The 17982-nt window shown below is 50.1% G+C and overlaps 1 protein-coding gene across 2 annotated transcripts in view; it reads right to left on the bottom strand.

The window, feature by feature from the left end:
- The window catches only part of Aps (diphosphoinositol polyphosphate phosphohydrolase 1 Aps), a 74329-nt gene that overhangs the window by 55239 nt on the left and 1108 nt on the right, over positions 1-17982 (bottom strand). The gene's annotated exons all lie outside the window — the stretch shown is intronic.

Genomic DNA, 17982 nt, shown 5'->3' with positions numbered 1-17982 from the left:
GCCAGGTAGAGGCACACGGCGCGCCTGTCTGCGAACGCATGTACAACCTCTCCGACTCACGTGCGCAGGGAGGGGGAAAGGTGTGTCATTCGTCCATGCACGGAGTGCGCTACGCCTTTCAAAGCGCGGGCGCAGTCGCGTCCGCGCGCGTACGGTTCCGGCGACGAGGCTGGTGACACGCTGTCACCAACACGTCTCTGCAACGCGTACTACATAAGAATACAGTGACGGCCAGAATAATAATTACTACCTCGTTGATCACGCTTTCCTCAGCACCAGGTATATATGCTGTGCGATGTCAGTGCACGTTAAAGATCCCCAGGTGGTCGAAATTATTCCGGAGCCCTCCATTACGACACCTCTTTCTATCTTCTCCAGTCCCTCCTTTATCCCTTCCCTTAAGGCGCGGTTCAGGTGTCCAACGATGTATGAGACAGATACTAAAACAACTATTATTACCTCGCATGCGGGAGGTGCGGGGTTCGATCCCCAGCGCCGCCGGGTACCCACCGGTGATGCAATGGGTGCAAGCTTTCCTCTGGTCTGGTGCTCGGCTTATTTAGGGCGAAATGCTTGGGAAATGGGTCGTGGACCCTGCCTTGAGAGAAAGAAAAACTTTGTGTCATGGCACTCCTTGGCCACAGATGCCCTTGCGCCATAAATGTTCATCATCATCAATAATAATTACTATGCTGATAATCTGTTCTGATTTCTTGAATTGTAAGCCGCCGCGGTGACAGAGTGGTTATGGCGCTCGGCTGCTGGCCCGAAAGACGCGGGTTCGATCCCGGCCGCGGAGGTCGAATTTTAATGGAGGCGAAATTCTAGAGGCCCGTGTACTGTGCTTTGTCAACGCACGTTAAAGAACAACAGGTGGTCGAAATTTCCGGAGCCCTCCACTACGGCGTCCCTCATAGCCTGAGTCGCTTTGGGACGTTAAACCCTCACAAATCAAATCAAATCATTTCTTGAATTGTGATATCATGAACTCATTTTTTTTACCTTTGGGCTTGCTTACGCTGTAACTAGATCTCACACTACTGACTACTGTAATACGTTACGGATCTCCTCCCCGTCCTTATGTAATGCTCAAACCTAAGGGCCTTGAGGGGTGAATAAATCATCACCAGCCTGACTACGCCCACCGCTGGACAAAGGCCTCTTCCATATCTCAACGATTAAAACTGTGCCAGCTGCGGACACCCTATCCTCGCAAACATCTCAATCTCAACCGCCCACCTAACTTTCTTGCGCCTCCTGCTACGCTTGCCTTCTCATGGAATCCACTCCGTTGCCCTTAAGGACCAGCGGTTACCTTGCCTTCGCACTAGATGCAATAAATGAGGATGATTAACTGAGCAGTGTACGATGCTCATGCAAGTAAGTGCCGCTCGTGCTTATTAAAGTGTAGGTACGGTCTAAACGGTAGATCATGTCTGACGCTTGTCTGCCTGTATCACTCGAGCTTCTCTCTTTGCTTGCTTTAAGTAAAATGTGTCAAGCCGCTGGTACCCTAGCACGTAATCGCAGTACACCTTCCTATTTGCTTTACGGAAAACGAATTATGGATTAGAGCGCCCAGGGGTGCGCAGTTTGATTCTGTCCACGAATGCACATGCATCGGGAAGTGTTTATTTACTCTTTTGCCCACCGGAATCGTACAAACAATAATTAAGTCGCCGTCTTCGGCAGCCTAGCTGGTCAACTGATGCGACATCGCTGAGCGTATTTCGTGCAAAGCATTGTGAAACGCGCTTTCATCGCAATGACGCAGTACAACGGCGGGCCAATGCAAGAGTAGTAAAAAGAAAAAAAAACGAAATGCAGAGGAACGGTGGCAGCTTCTCATTTTGCTGCTCCGGCAGCATGCAACTGCAGGATTGCATAAATAAGTGGTTTTTTGGGGGAAAGGAAATGGCGCAGTATCTGTCTCATATATCGTTGGACACCTGAACCGCGCCGTAAGGGAAGGGATAAAGGAGGGAGTGAAAGAATAAAGGAAGAGAGGTGCCATAGTGGAGGGCTCCGGAGTAATTTCGACCACCTGGGGATCTTTAACCTGCACTGAAAGCACAGCACACGGGCGCCTTAGCGTTTTTCCTCCATAAAAAACGCAGCCGCCGCGGTCGGGTTCGAACCCGGGAACTCCGGATCAGTAGTCGAGCGCCCTAACCACTGAGCCACCGCGGCGGGGCAGGGTTGCATAATAATAATAATAATTGGCTTTTGGGGACAGGAAATGGCGCAGTATCTGTCTCATATATCGTTGGACACCTGAACCGCGCCGTAAGGGAAGGGATAAAGGTGGGAGTGAAAGAATAAAGGAAGAGAGGTGCCATAGTGGAGGGCTCCGGAGTAATTTCGACCACCTGGGGATCTTTAACCTGCACTGAAAGCACAGCACACGGGCGCCTTAGCGTTTTTCCTCCATAAAAAACGCAGCCGCCGCGGTCGGGTTCGAACCCGGGAACTCCGGATCAGTAGTCGAGCGCCCTAACCACTGAGCCACCGCGGCGGGGCAGGGTTGCATAATAATAATAATAATTGGTTTTTGGGGACAGGAAATGGCGCAGTATCTGTCTCATATATCGTTGGACACCTGAACCGCGCCGTAAGGGAAGGGATAAAGGAGGGAGTGAAAGAATAAAGGAAGAGAGGTGCCATAGTGGAGGGCTCCGGAGTAATTTCGACCACCTGGGGATCTTTAACCTGCACTGAAAGCACAGCACACGGGCGCCTTAGCGTTTTTCCTCCATAAAAAACGCAGCCGCCGCGGTCGGGTTCGAACCCGGGAACTCCGGATCAGTAGTCGAGCGCCCTAACCACTGAGCCACCGCGGCGGGGCACGGTTGCATAATAATGATAATAATTGGTTTTTGGGGAAAGGAGATGGAGCAGTTTCTGTCTCATATATCGTTGGACACCTGAACCGCGCCGTAAGGGAAGGGATAAAGGAGGGAGTGAAAGAATAAAGGAAGAGAGAGGTGCCATAGTGGAGGGCTCCGGAATAATTTCGACCACCTGGGGATCTTTAACGTGCACTGACATCGCACAGCACACGGGCGCCTGAGCGTCTTTCCTCCATAAAAACGCAGCCGCCGCGGTCGGGTTCGAACCCTGGAACTCCGGATCAGTAGTCGAGCGCCCTAACCACTGAGCCACCGCGGCGGGACAGGGTTGCATGCGCAAATCGTCTTCTCCGTCGCACGCAGAAGAACCGAACGACAGCCGACACACGCGTCACCGCTCACGTCCGTACAGGCGCGGTATACACCTCGACTTTATATCACTCCGGGGTCGCGTCCTATAGCTCGAGCCATTTACGCACAAAGCCCTTCTGGAGCATCGTTTTTCCAGCAAATCTGTCGACTTCTACAACGGGCGCGTTCGGAAACCGGAGGAAACCGCGACAGTGAGTAAAGCGGAGGAAATATACGCACGTTATATCGCCCCTTTTTGTTGTTGTTCCGTTCCGTTCTATTTCACTTTTTCTTTTTTTTTTCTCCTTCGCGTGGCGTCATCCCGCAGGCATCCGCTAAGGAAAAGCTCGTCAGCCAGGAATCCGGGTCAGCTGCTGCCGCATGTTGCTGCTGCCTGTGCGCGTTGCCGCGTGCAGCTGTCTTTTGAGGCAACGAGCCAAGGCCGGATACGCTTTTACGGGTCGGCCCCACAAACCTGACTATACAGCCGCGATCGCTCCACTGCACGCTCGACTGCGGTCCTTCACGGTGCGACCACAGACACCACCTCCTATATACAAGTATATAGGAGGTGTTGCCACAGACCGCGGAGACATATTCTTTTGTGATTCCACACTTATTTCTGCCCTAAAGAGCCGGAACCCGGAAGCTAATCTTACGTTATCCCAACTGTTTTTCTCTTTTTTTTTCATGAAACCAGATACTGCAGGGCTTTCTTGCGGTGGATGTTTTCCTTACGTATTCTTCTGCACGTATCTGTGAGCATAAAAGCGCCCTTTTCAGTTTTCGATCCCGATAACAAGCGGCTGCCTTTTCGCATATATTAGGCTTATGAATCCTATAAAACACACACACACACACACACACACACACACACACACACACACACACACACACACACACACACACACACACACACACACACACACACACACACACACACACGCTTACTACTTTGATGTCAACGGCGGCTGGTCATCTCTTACAAAAATTTCTTCAGGCAGTCTATAGATACAGTCCATGGACGTCTGTCTATAAGTCTATAGACTCTATATAGTCATACCTTAGAGAACAGTCTATAGGGAACACAAATCATATAGACAGTCTATAGACAATCTATACATCTATGGTCATACACGTTTAGTAGACTTTTGTCTATAGACAACCTATAGACTATGGATAGATAAAAAGAAATATCTTTAGGAAGGGAATAGAGTCTATAAGAAGTCTATAGACGATTTTTTATAAGGGATCACCCATTACCAAGCCCTCTATTTCCCACGCTCGCATCTCCTGCCGCTTATGAACTAAACGACTGTCATAAAGCGCGCAAAATGGCACGGACAACTGAATACGACAGACATTAACGTTTATGGTTTACCAACTACTAGCCCAGACCGGCAGCGTGCCGAACTAAATGGAGCAGTGCCGGCGATACGCGGGATTTCTTCGAATAAAAGACCTAACCTCCTCAGCCTAAAACGAGTTCGGATTAGGCACTATACCTTCGAAAAATTTCCACTCGAGGTCGCGGTGACGCTTATTTTAAGCGTCACAAAGTTACCCTTACTGAATCCACTGAATTCAACGCAATCATTTTACCTCAAGTATGGGGAACTTGCGCTGAAGTTCGCGGTGCCGATTGCAGCGCCATAACACACTGCCTAGCGAGAAGAGCAAGCAGTTTTGGGTAGTACTCTCAGTACTTTTCCGCGCCACCTTCAGGCGCTTATTGGCGTGAGCCTCCGCGCTGTGTCGAAGGCGCACGTGCCGTGCGTCAGCTATCTGGGCTACGCCGAGAGAAGCTATATGCAATTAATGCTGTCAGCCAAACGCGGGTATCTAATCGCGCAGAATGTGTTCTCGCGTTTGCAGCGGCCCAAGCGGCTGACACAAGCAGTTTTGAGTCACCGAATGGAACAATTGCAGTGCCACCCTTGGCAGCGCAGGTTCCCCATACCTGAAGTGACAAACGCCAATTCCATCAACAAAAATTATAAAAGGCAGTAGGACTGCGCACTACACGTACAAAAATCACCTGATCATGGTACAATGCCCTTCGCGTAACCATCAGCCGACCTTCTTCGGGGAATCAACCGAGTTAGCCAACACAGGCATGCTCGTTTGCAAAGGTGTTATCGCCTCATGACGTAAGTGGCTGCCAAACCGAGCCACCGTCGGAAAACACGCGCAAGGGAAAACAGATCGGGCGTCGGAAAACACACACGGCGTGCATCTCTATCAGGAGGTGGACAGATGACGTGAGTAGAGAAAGCCCGCTTCACGTGTACCCGCCAGACCGCTCTCTCCATAGCGGCGGGGAAGAAATAACAGTGTACAGCGCGCGGCCAGCCGTCACACAAATCCCGCGTTCATCGAGCGGGCCACGCCGGAAGGCTAATTATTTAATGGCGCCGCCCTCTCTCCCCAAACAACACTAGTCGCCCCCTTGTGGCAGACCGGTCATTACGTCTGCACTGGCACCCACCACCCATTTCCCGATAACACGGGGACACGCCCCCTCGAGAGTGAAAGGATATCCTTTCTTTCCGTCCGCTAGTCGCGAAGCTCTATACAAGTCCAACTCTGGAAACGCGACAGCCTGGCCGATCGAATCAAGCAAATGACCCGTTGCAATCGTTTTCGCACTTTTTGAAACACTTTGCCGGCGTCTGCGGCAAAAGGCGTCAAATCACGTGCACAGGCTGACGCTTGTTTACCCGAGGGAGAGAAAATGGCGGTTGCTCTAGCGGCCGCGGAGGGTTTTCGCGCGAATAAGTACTTAACAATCGTCACAGATTCGAGAGAGGCATGCCGTAACTACATTAGGGGCAGAATAGGGCATAAAGCGCTCTAAATCCCACTCCGCTCAGGCCCACCCAAAGATTACATTATACACGCCACTTTCTGAATACCGGGACACACCGAGATAGAAGGCAACCAAAGGGTCGATAGAGTCGCTCGCGAGTACACTAACCGAGCACTCTTGAACGAATAGCCGGAGGACTTATTGAGGGTAATCCCGACGTACTCCGACATTCTAAATTAGTACAGAGGGACGAGACTAAAGTATCCTCCTCCTCACAACAAATTAAACCAAAAAGAAGCAGTTTACTGGAGGAAGCTGCAAACCGGAACCTTCCCCAATTTACACATCCTTAGCAAGATGTTCCCGAACCAATACAGGGACATCTGCCCATGGTGCGGTGCAAACACCCGCCCTATACCGTATTGCTTGAAGATGAAGACCTTTGTCTAATCGAAAGACCTTATTAGAGCATTAAAGTGTATCCTATCCTATCCTATCCTACCGGGACCCAAACAGGAAAGAGCGATCTGGGCCGAACACGTGACATTTAAGAAACCTACGTTACAGCAGAGTGGTCGCTAATAAAGCTGCGCAAAATGGCCTCAAACGTACGCAGAATGCCGAGAGACAGCATTAAATGGGGTGTACGTCACTAGTTACTAAAAAAGTTGCATGGTTTCGTGCGTGGAATTGGAACGAGAGCACGCATTACTCGGGCGATAATGAGTTGTGGCGAACTAGTGAGTTCGCCACAACTCATTATCGCCCGAGTCGCAGTTGGTTTAGTTAGGTTGATGGGGGTTTAACGTCCCAAAGCGACTTAGGCTACGAGGGACGCCGTAGTGAAGGGCACCGGAAATTTCGGCCACCTGCGGATCTTTAACGTGCACTGACATCGTACAGTACACGGGCCTCTAGAATTTCGCCTCCATCGAAATTCGACCGCAGCGGCCGGGATCGAACCCGCGTCTTTCGGGCCAGCAGCCGAGCGCCATAACCACTGAGCCACCGCGGCGGCTAGTAGGTCGCAAGTGGCAATAATGCTAATGACATTAAATTTATGCGTGCGACACTACGCGAATGGCATTAAAACTAAGGCAGGAGGTGCTTAATGACATTAAATTTGTCCGTGTGCTACGGTTATTAGTCTTCAAAATAACCAGTAGGAACTTTGTGTCCCATTTCTAGTGCATCATGGAAAAAATATAAAGCGCATTCGGGACCACGGACAAGGAAGACAAAACAACGCAAGCGATTGTGTTGTTTGGTCTCCCTTGTCCGTTGTCCCGAGTGCGCTCTATATTTTTTTCTATGATGCTATACCAACTAGCTCAAATGTCGCTTCTACTTCTAGTGCATAGGTGCAGACAATAAGCAGAACAGCTGACTTGCTGCTCTAGAATCCCTTGATCGTCTCGATGTGCTGAAAAAGTTCGTGCGAAATCTCCTTAAAGAAAAGGAACATTGTGCCACAAAACATCAGGAAACAAAATTTATCGCTTCGAAAAAAAAAAAGCCCAGTAATGCTCGGTCTGCGACACGTGACCAGCAGATCGCCACTGCTATGCAGTCTTCTCTTTAGTTTTCGCTTTTCAATCCAAGTTCATTCTAAGCGGCCTAGTTTTTGTCAGTTCTGATGGAAGTCGCTGGTCTAGGCCATAAATGTTCCCGAAAGCCTTAAACGAATGACAACTGGAAATGATCAGCGCTTATTGTAACGTCGTGGGAGATGGCAAGCGATCATTTCGATTGATCTCCATCCGTCAGCCACGCTCAGTTAATGTGCCCGTGCCAGAGCAGAGAGTGGCCGGGTTTGGAAACGCTCCGTCTCTTCAATATCGGGTTTTTGTTGTTGTTATGGTTGGCCGCTACCCGCTACAAAGGGCGCAGCGGTAATCGCCATCGCCATCGTCGGGGCTCTCAAGATAGACAGGGTGGGGCATCTCTGTGAGGTATTGCTTTGTGACCAGTGTGAAATGTTCTGGACCAAGTTTCACCACAAATTTAGACCACTGTAAGCGACGACCTTTTGTAACTGGGTCCATTAAAACCTAAACATACGTTGTATTTAAAACGTGTGATATTACGAAACAAAATTAGTGATAATGCCCGTAATGTACGGTTGTCTGTTTTATCCGGAACCGTTGTTAGGAGCGTCGACTGTAACTGTGTACCCTACCCTCACAGATACGCGCGCAAAAAAAACACCTCTACGTCAGCGCAGTTTGCTTGTCAAAATAGGCGGCTGTGACAACTGTATCTCATCGTTCACTCTTTTTTCTTGCTTTCCCTAACCTACAAGAGCTGTTTTTAGTACCGGTGAAACCAAAAGTATAAATGAAACACACAATGCAACCCATACACCGGTGACATGCCCCCACTGTGCATGGTGACAGCGAACGCCCTTCGTTCAGATTTCGTCCCACACTATCTCACATCAATCTAGCACTCGCGCGATTACGGAGAAACGCATTCGGCGCGTTTTTATGGAGGAAAAACGCCAAGGCGCCCGTGTGCTGTGCGATGTCAGTGCACGTTAAAGATCCCCAGGTGGTCGAAATTATTCCGGAGCCCTCCACTACGGACCTATTTGTTCCTCTCTTCTTTCACTCCCTCCTTTATCCCTTCCCTCACGGCGCGGTTCAGGTGTCCAACGATATATGAGACAGATACTGCGCCATTTGCTTTTCACCAAAAACCAATTATTATTATTATTATTATTATTATTATTATTATTATTATTATTATTATTATTATTATTATTATTATTATTATTCTATACTCTCGGTTCAGCCTGTGCACGCTGCATGGTCAGTTACGCAACCAGCGCCGATCGAAATCCATTTAGCTCATGTATAGCTTCGGAGTAGCAACTCAACACGAATGCTTTCTCCGCGCCTAGGTGCTAAAATAAGTCTGGAAAACTGGGTTACTCTTCGGGCGCCACTCGTTGCTCGCTCGCGGAGCTCTTAGATATACTACCTGTTGTGAAGCTCCGCCTCAAAAACTGGCTCGCCTCGGTAGCTACTTTTCGGGGCCTTCAAACGGCGGCGCCGTCTGGAAGTGGCCAATAAAAGCTGCCGCAATTTGTCGCCATTATCGTCTGGACACTGCATTTTGTTTTTGCTTGTTTTACCTCTCAATTTGATCGTCAAAGAGGTATATCTACGATTTTTTTTTTGTTACTGCATTTGTTCCAGTGATTTTTTTCGCCAGGCAGATGTGCATTTATCAACACTCTCGAAATTTATAACTTGAGCGCAGTTTATGTTACTGACCACGGGCGGCGGGACAATCCCTAAACCCCCTGAATTTCGCCCTAATCAGAGTGTGGTATTTTTGTAAATACATGAACGATATGAGAAGCTGCGCAACTGGTCACAGCAACTGCTAACGTCAAAGAGATCTGGCTCACCCGTTCTATCTGCGAATACAGTTGCTGTCACAAGTTTCTGGAACGAGACTTAACAGAAAAACTTGAATCACACGCGGCCCACTGCTTTACAGACCCCACAGTGACACTGCTGCACATATCTACTCCAAGCTGCGTTCGAAGGCTGCGATGAAATGAAGCTGCTTAATTGACGCTGCGGTCCATGAACTCTTGACAGCCTTTGCGTACAACACATCGAAGCTTCTTTCGCCAGCTCCCGAACTATACACCACACAGGGCTTCGCCGTTACGCCCCCAGCTGTCGTCACCGCCTTCGTAACGCTGCGACAAGCGGATCGCATCGTCACGTCGCTGTTGACCCCGTAATAAATAACCCCGCGCTGACAGACCTCCCCCTGCGCGCCACCCCTTCGCGACACGCGGCCCTCCGATCATCGAACAATAGAGCAGCAACAACAACAGAAGCAGCAAACGCTCCTCCGTCCTGGGGTGGTCGTAAATACGCCAGCCAAGGGCCCAGGGGCGCGCACGACAGCGCGACGACCCTCGCGTCAATATAATAGGCGAAGAGAAACGGCAAGCGATGAAAAAGAAGGGGATGGGGGGGGGGGGGGGGGGGGGGGTAGGTGGAGGGAGACAGCGGTAGGAAGGCCCGGGGGAAGAGGAAGAGAAAGGAGAAAGGGAGAAAGGCAGAGCAACCAGCGCAACCGCTCCCCATCGCCCACCACATCGCGCGCGCCCTCAGAACGCCCCAAGGTGAAGGGCACCGGGCGCCGAGGAGCGGACGGAGTCAAGGATCGACGCCGGCCGAACGCCAGCAACGGCCGTGCGCTTTTAAAACGAAGGCGCCACACTTTCTCCCCGCGCGAAACAGGGGGAGGGAGGGGGGGTGTAGGGGTGAAGACAATCGCGACGGTAGCGACAGCGAATGACAACGAGCGAGCGAGCGCCACAGCATGGTGGGCTCCTGGTTTCGAAGGGTGCGACGACCTCGATTACGCAGAGGCGAACACGCCCCCTACCCGCGCTTGACGACGCAGTTTTCTCGGATCACTCACTCCTCCCTCTCTCAACCTCTCCCGCCCAGGTACCGCAACTATGCGCTGACTCGGCGCGTTTTATGGCGCTTTTATTTCACGGCTGCCCATCGTCGCCGGTTCGATAACGTCCCGCGTTCGCGACAGCCCTATTTCAATATCAATTGCGGGGGAACGGGAGGGTGACGCGAGTGGGAGCGGATCCCAAACCCACAAACACGTGTGTGTCGAGCTCGTCGCTGACCACTGCGTTAATTTTAACGCGCCGACAACCTATTCGAACGCTGTGGCGACCACCTAGCCCGAAGTTTACGGCCTTCTTTTGTAAAGAAGACAGAGGTCGGTTGCAATCAATCCCGTACTTCACATACACTACACAGGGACGTCCGTCACAGCACAGCGCAGTTTCAGAACTGTGGCAGGGCTGTATTTAAAGGGGAAAGGGGGGGGGGGAGTAGTCGCTCCTACCCCGCCACTTTACCTCGCAATAGAGAAACTTTACATAGCAAAACAATGCTGCGTGAAAGCCATTTTAATGGCGAAATAAGTCCAAGATATGCATGGTTCCATGGGGCGCCCCCTGACTGGCCCCTTCAAGAGTGCCCCTGAGCCTTTGCAACCTCCCCCCCCCCCCCCCCCCCAGTAGAAAAAACATGCGATAATCTCATCTACTACCACACTACTAATAATGATGCCACGAATACACAACTGCCACCATTACCAAAAATACCCGTCCTACAGATGTATCGAGGACCTTTCCAACACTCGAGATTTCGCGAAGCAACCGGAAACACGTGTGATTCCAGAGCATTCGAGTGAGCTTTACGTTACTGCTAACTACTCACTGACTACTGTGTCGTGTTTTATGGCACATATGCCTAGCTAAGGCCATCAGCGCCAAGCACAAAGTATATAAGAACAGTTTTACGCTGAGTGTTTGTGCGTGCTGTGTTTTATGATACGTAGGCAGCTAAGGCCATCGTGAATTCTGCAGAGATTTTATACAGGAGTGAAAAATCATCGGTGGTGTAGAGGGCCTAAAACGTTAGTGCTACCTGGTGCTCACACAGAAAAGAATTTTTTAAAATGGCTATTAGTAAAACCTTTATCTCAGCAGCCATCCTTGGCTGGGCGAGTATGTTGAGGATTTCAACGAACCAGATAAAGACTTCAGCCTTCTTCCCAGGTATGACTCACTGACTGCATCACAGATGTCCGGAGGAAACACAGTTCAGAAAGTGTGGACACTGGCAAGCTCAGTTAGCACAACAGTCGACAGTTATGGCTACACGGCGCATGAAAGGCATCCAGTAGGTTAAAAAAAAATGTAAACTGAGTTCCGAAGCGACGCACGTGATATGAGGGACGCTATAGTGGAGGGCACCGGATTAATTTAGGCCATCTGGGGTTCTGCAACGCCCGCCTTTTGTAACGACAGCGACAAGAAAAAGAAGCAGCAGTGTTTAAAAACCTGGCTTCCACGGTAACAGAAAAAAAAATCGGCAGATACACTTAAGACTGCTTACAAGTGAGAATGCGAAAGCATTAAAGTGCTGAGTCATCCTGCGTTGCAGAATGACCATGCGTCATAACTATGACTACGAGGCATGAATATGCACACTTTGCACAAATTCTATACACCTTACATTTTGACACACTCAATAGCGGTGGTGTCACAAGCGCGTACGACACCACCCGGAACGCTGTGCTACTAACGGTTGCGCCACAATTTTGATACGAAAGTCTGAGAAGGCATAGAGCTGAAGGTGCATAGGTCGTCGGTGAGAATCCCTGCCTGACAAGTACGTGTAAGCTATATGCACCGAGAAATCGTATGACGCCACCGGAAACGCTGCATGACAAGCGGTTGCGTCACAATTTTGGTACGAATGTCGGGAAAACTGGCGCCACATGGAGGTCGGCCAGTGGCGAGTATACATAAACTAACGACATAAATAGGATTATCCTGAAGTTGCGGTGTTCGACATGCGATGGCCTCAGCTACTACCACACTACTAATAAATAATGATGCCCCCCCCCCCCCCACACACACACACACACACGCCGCTGGCTTTTTCTCGTGATGGGACTATAATGCTTTCGCATTAGATGATGTTCATGCGTGCAGAAAAAACAGGACAAATAACAGCACAGTTCACTATTTTACTCTACGTTTCTCAAGAACAGTGCGACATCGAGGATAAACTACGTGTGCATGCTGGAATAATGAATGTTATTTTTGTTCTTGTCGTTGCGACAAGGTAATAAGGCGGCTCCGTTAAGGAATGCTGCGAGCGACCATCGGATCACAAGAAGTTTTCTGAACAACAGTTGCCCGCCGGTTATAACTAACAAGAGCTTCGTTTAGTTCGTTTTTTTTTTTGCTTGCCTTTAAGACGGATGGCTTCTGCCACAACAGTCAATATGAGCTGCAGTGAAATGCAGTTGTTAACAGCCGTCGACAAAACCCGGCTGCTTAACGGAAAACAAGGCCAACAATGAAAAAGGAAAATTGATAAAGTGCTAGACCTCAGTGTCACACTGTATCAAAGCCGTCAGAATAAAGCACTTCGCAGCGCACCCAGACAAGACCTTGCTTGCTTGGGGGGCACAGATGATCGACACGACGCTTAGACCCAATCTAGGAACGCAGATATTTCCGCGGCTGCCTAAAAAAAAGTCATTACCCGCGTTTTATCTTTGCCGGGGAGAGACTTCCAAGCTCCAAGAGAGCAAAATGCACTTTTCTCTACCGACGCCACATATGCAATACTGAGAAAATTATGAATGCGCTCCCTTTCGAATCTGCGCCAGTCGTCTGCCTATATATATGCCTACGGCAGCCGTCTTTGGCTCGAAGATCATACCTCAAAACTTAGATCAAGAAATACCCGCCGCGGTGGCTCAGTGGTTAGGGCGCTCGACTACTGATCCGGAGTTCCCGGGTTCGAACCCGACCGCGGCGGCTACGTTTTTATGGAGGTATGTTGACGCGTCCAAGTACAGAACGAAGGAAAACGCTAGGGCGGTAGCAGTAGTGAACGCCAATGGGAAGATAATTACTGGTGCATCAGTGCGCACAAGGACAACTCAAGCAGCGGAAGAGATCGCCATAGCTCTAGCCCTGACTGAAGCCCATCGGCAGGGACTGAGTTACTGGATAGCGACGGATTCTCAGGCTGCAGCGAGGGCATACAGAGATGGCAGGATCGGCCAAAAAGCCGCGAGGATTCTCTTCGCACAAAACCAACACAGACATGGATCAAACAACACACACATTCAACACACCATCATTTGGGTCCCTGACACTGGGGTTGAGGGAAATCTCATGGCAGACACCGTTGTCCGAGGGTTCACGAACCGGAGGGCGGGTTTGCCGGTCGAACCCTTCAGCACGCCAGAATCGTACGGGGAGGCAATGAAGGCGTTGTTGGGAGCGCGCAAGAAGTACTCGGCTCCGGCGGATATCCTCAACAGAAAGCAGGCCACCACGCTCAGAAGACTACAAACAGACACCTACCCAAGCAGAGCCATGTATCATAAAATGTGGCCGAACAGATATGCGAAAGAGTGCGTGTGGTGTGGGGGCTACGCCACAACGTACCACGCCACCTGGGGCTGTGAAAAAAGCCCTTTACTACCAAAGATAAATAGCCCTAGTCTAGAGCAGTGGGAGGCCCTCCTGGCTGACTCCGACCCGAGCACACAGCTTATGCTGGTGACGAGGGCCAAGGCAGCGGCGGAGGCCAACGGGATCCTGGACTAGGGAATACCGACCACTGCAGCTCCACTTCTATCTATCCCCAACACCCTACTCCCTTACTCTTCCTTCTGTGAAAATAAATGTTTTTACTACTACTACTACTATGGAGGAAAAACGCTAAGGCACCCGTGTGCTGTGCGATGTCAGCGCACGTTAAAGATCCCCAGGAGGTCGAAATTATTCCGGAGCCCTCCACTACGGCACCTCCTTCCTTTCTTCTTTCACTCCCTCCCTTATCCCTTCCCTAACGGCGCGGTTCAGGTGTCCAACGATATATGAGACAGATACTGCGCCATTTCCTTTCCCCCCAAAACAATTATTATTATTATTATTATTATTATTATTATTATTATTATTATTATTATTATTATTATTATTATTAGACCAACACTTAATGACGCGTCAACAAAAAAAAAAGACTCAGGCCAACACTAACCAGAATCATTACCACTACGGCACTAGTCATACTAGCATAGAAACTGTCACAGAGCGAAATTCCACAGCAAATCTGGGTTTCCATCAAAGCTGACCCCTCCAGACAAGTCACGTATCACCCACATAATTTCTGGAACTCACTGTCTCACTAAGCTCAACAGTCAGCAGCACCAAGTTCAAAAGAAGTAAAGTTATCGCACAGACGCTGAGCATGACACAGTCAGAAGCATACTTTTTTTTTTTGCGTGCGAGTGGATAAGATAAGTATTTGCGTAAATCAGCACACCATCCCGCGTCAAACAGTGGCTGGACGCTTCCAAATAGACGCCTGACATGGCTCGAATTATTCGCGGCTTATCAGGCGTCGTTTCGCCGAGCCGGAAAAAAAAACTCGGCAAACAAAACAAGCGCATAGCCATCAATTCTGCCCTCAGCCGCCGGCGCTTCGCCAACGCGTTCTGTCATGCCAGCAGCTCACGAAGATGGACGGCGGCTAGCTGGGTCAGACGCGAGCTATTAAAAGGAGGCGCGCGCCACCTTCCGAGCTTTGCAAATCGTTCTCCGCGGAAGAGACGACATAAGGTCAGGGAAACGGTCAGCCTCAGCTCGGACACCAACAGTCTCGCGCTCTAGACGCTAACCAGACACCCAGCGAAGCCCCCCAAACTATTCTTACTATTACCCAGAGGGAAAGCTGGCGCCCCGTCTATGGGAGTTTGCATGGAGCTTCCTCAAGACGACTTCAGCCACCATGGGCGCTCTAAGCATCGTGGGCAGGTGCGCAACCGACTAATAGTTTTTTTTTTTTGGGGAGGGGGGGGGAGGAAGTAAATGGCGCAGTATCTGTCTCATATATCGTTGGACACCTGCACCGCACCGTAAGGGAAGGTATAAAGGAGGGAGTGAAAGAAGGAAGGAAGAAAGAGGTGCCGTAGTGGAGGCCTCCGAATTAATTTCGACCATCTGGGGATCTTTAACGTGCACTGACATCGCACAGCACACGGGCGTCTTAGCGTTTTTCCTCCATAAAAACGCAGCCGCCGCGGTCGGGTTCGAACCAGGGAACTCCGGATCAGTAGCCGACCGCCCTAACCACTGAGCCACCGCGGCGGGTGCGCTACCGACCGCAGAATCACAACTTTTGGTCCAAAAATTTATGCAAAAATAAACGTTCGGCAATAAAGAGCGCCCCAACATTCATATATCCTGTCTATGAATTGCAACAAACGAGCAGAAAAGCATGTAAATGCAAAGTTTGTCCAAAAAAAGAGATGGCTTGCTCTCCTACTGGCCAAGTATTTCACACCGCGGAAACAAATATTTCGTGCTTAACAGACGCACTTTTAAAAAGAAATCTGTTAAAAAAAATCGTTGCTCAAACACTTTAAGAGGTTTTTTAATGGCATTTCGGAAAACAGAAACCTTTTATTGTCATCGCGTGCTGTTGCGTTTTCGCTACTACGACTTTTGCGCACTGTATGTTCGCGCCAAAGTCGTCTGCGCGCGGGACGCGCCATGGACGGAACGGGACATCTTAGTAACGCCACTGTGTGTTCCCGAAAAAAATCTGACTGTCCCGCTTTAGGTAGTTCACCGGCCCATGATGCTTTGAGCATCCATGGTGGCTAAGTGCAGCGCCGTAAGCTTTCCCTCTAGGTAATAAATAGTAAGAAACTGTATGGCCCGCATGGCCACATGTTCAAAAACTATAGGTTGGTCTATAACTCAAAAATAACGTAAACACTCGATTTGTCGCGCCATCTGCCGACGATTACAGTTTCAGAATACACTCTTCAAAAGTTGTGCAGCCCAAGCTAGAATTGACGCCAAAGTTTATAGATGGCGCGTTGACCTACCGAGCGTCTCCAAAATGAGAACCGCATGAATAGACTCCCGAGTTTCGTAACTAGTATTGCTAATGAGCTTTGGTTTGGTTCATGGGGGGTTTAATGTCCCAAAGCGACTCAGGCTATGAGGGACGCTGTAGTGAAGGGCTCCAGAAATTTCCACCGCCTGGTGTTCTTTAACATGCACGGTCATCGCACAGGACACGGGACTCTAGCATTTCGCCTCCATCGAAATTAGACCGCCGCGGCCCGGATCGAACCCGCGTCATTCGGGCCAGCAGCCGAGCGCCATAACCACTGAGCCATCGTGTCGGCACACTAATGAGCTTTGGAACCCAGAGCAGATATTACAGCACGTAATTGAAGCCGTCCGTTCGGGTTGTCCGGAATATGCCTGGTATGTTACGCGACAAGCAGTCTCCATCCACATGGCAGCTTGGAAGTCAAGGCGTCAAAAGAGCAAGACTTCGAGGAAGCTGAGAAGCAACAGACTCAGGCGAGCCGAGCAAATAAGATTACGAGAGATTAGCAGCGCGCCGGCGACTGGGAAATTTTCGCCGGTGCCAACTTTGTGTCCACATGCAAGACGTCGTGAGCAAAGCGCGCTAAACGGGTCTAAGCGGCTCGCCTGCTCAGTCTCTTTTTTTTTTCTCCGGCTGTCTCTTTCTTGACATCCGTTCCTGACACCGTCCTGGAAAAGCGTCTTATACACTCTCCCCATCCTCCTCAAAACTGAGCCCGAGCAAGTAGGGGCGCCGATTCCCAAAATAAAGACTCAATGCGTCTAACGTTCGGTTTAAGCACGCGCCCCTACAAGACACCATCAGCACGTGTTGCCCGCCGCTTATCAGGTGGAGTCAAACATTTAGTCAAACATTTAGGCTGCAAGAAAGCAAAACAGAAACGCGAAATCGATACAATCTAGCAGGCAAGCGCGCGTCGAATAGCTTCTTTTCTGGTGGGAAAAGACGGCTACGTTTCCGGTGAGTGTGTGTCATCGTACGGCCTGTTCTTTCCAGATCAAACCGGACCGGGGGAGTGGTTCGTCGGAGAAGCTACCGCGGAAGCCGCCACTACAGGCGGGTACTTGCACAAACAGAAAAAGCGAAATGAAAGGGGAGAGAAGACACCACAACACTTATCACGCGCGAAACGCACGGCTCCTTGGCGTGTGAAGAAAAAAGAACGCGGGATCAAAGTACGCGCCGTGGAGGCAAGACGCTCGCTAACTCCCCCCCTCTTTTTCGCAAGCACAACACGAGAAGGGCACGTGCTAAGACAGATTAATCAAAGTCGGATGAGGAAGGGAGTTGAAAAGAAGATGACGCGGGAGATCCGGAGCATGTGTGCTGCATGGCTGGAAGGACGATCGCTGTTTTCTGCTGCGCGCTACCGTTGGTTTTTCTTGTTTCTATTTCTGCATCGTTTCGTTCACCAAACGGCTGTTATGAAGTAGCGAAGAGATCAAAAGGGGAGGAGTGACCCGAGGTCGTCAAC

Source organism: Amblyomma americanum, chromosome 10 (genome assembly GCF_052857255.1).
Source record: "Amblyomma americanum isolate KBUSLIRL-KWMA chromosome 10, ASM5285725v1, whole genome shotgun sequence".
In the NCBI taxonomy this organism is placed as follows: domain Eukaryota; kingdom Metazoa; phylum Arthropoda; class Arachnida; order Ixodida; family Ixodidae; genus Amblyomma; species Amblyomma americanum.
This window is presented reverse-complemented; position numbering and strand designations above follow the sequence as displayed.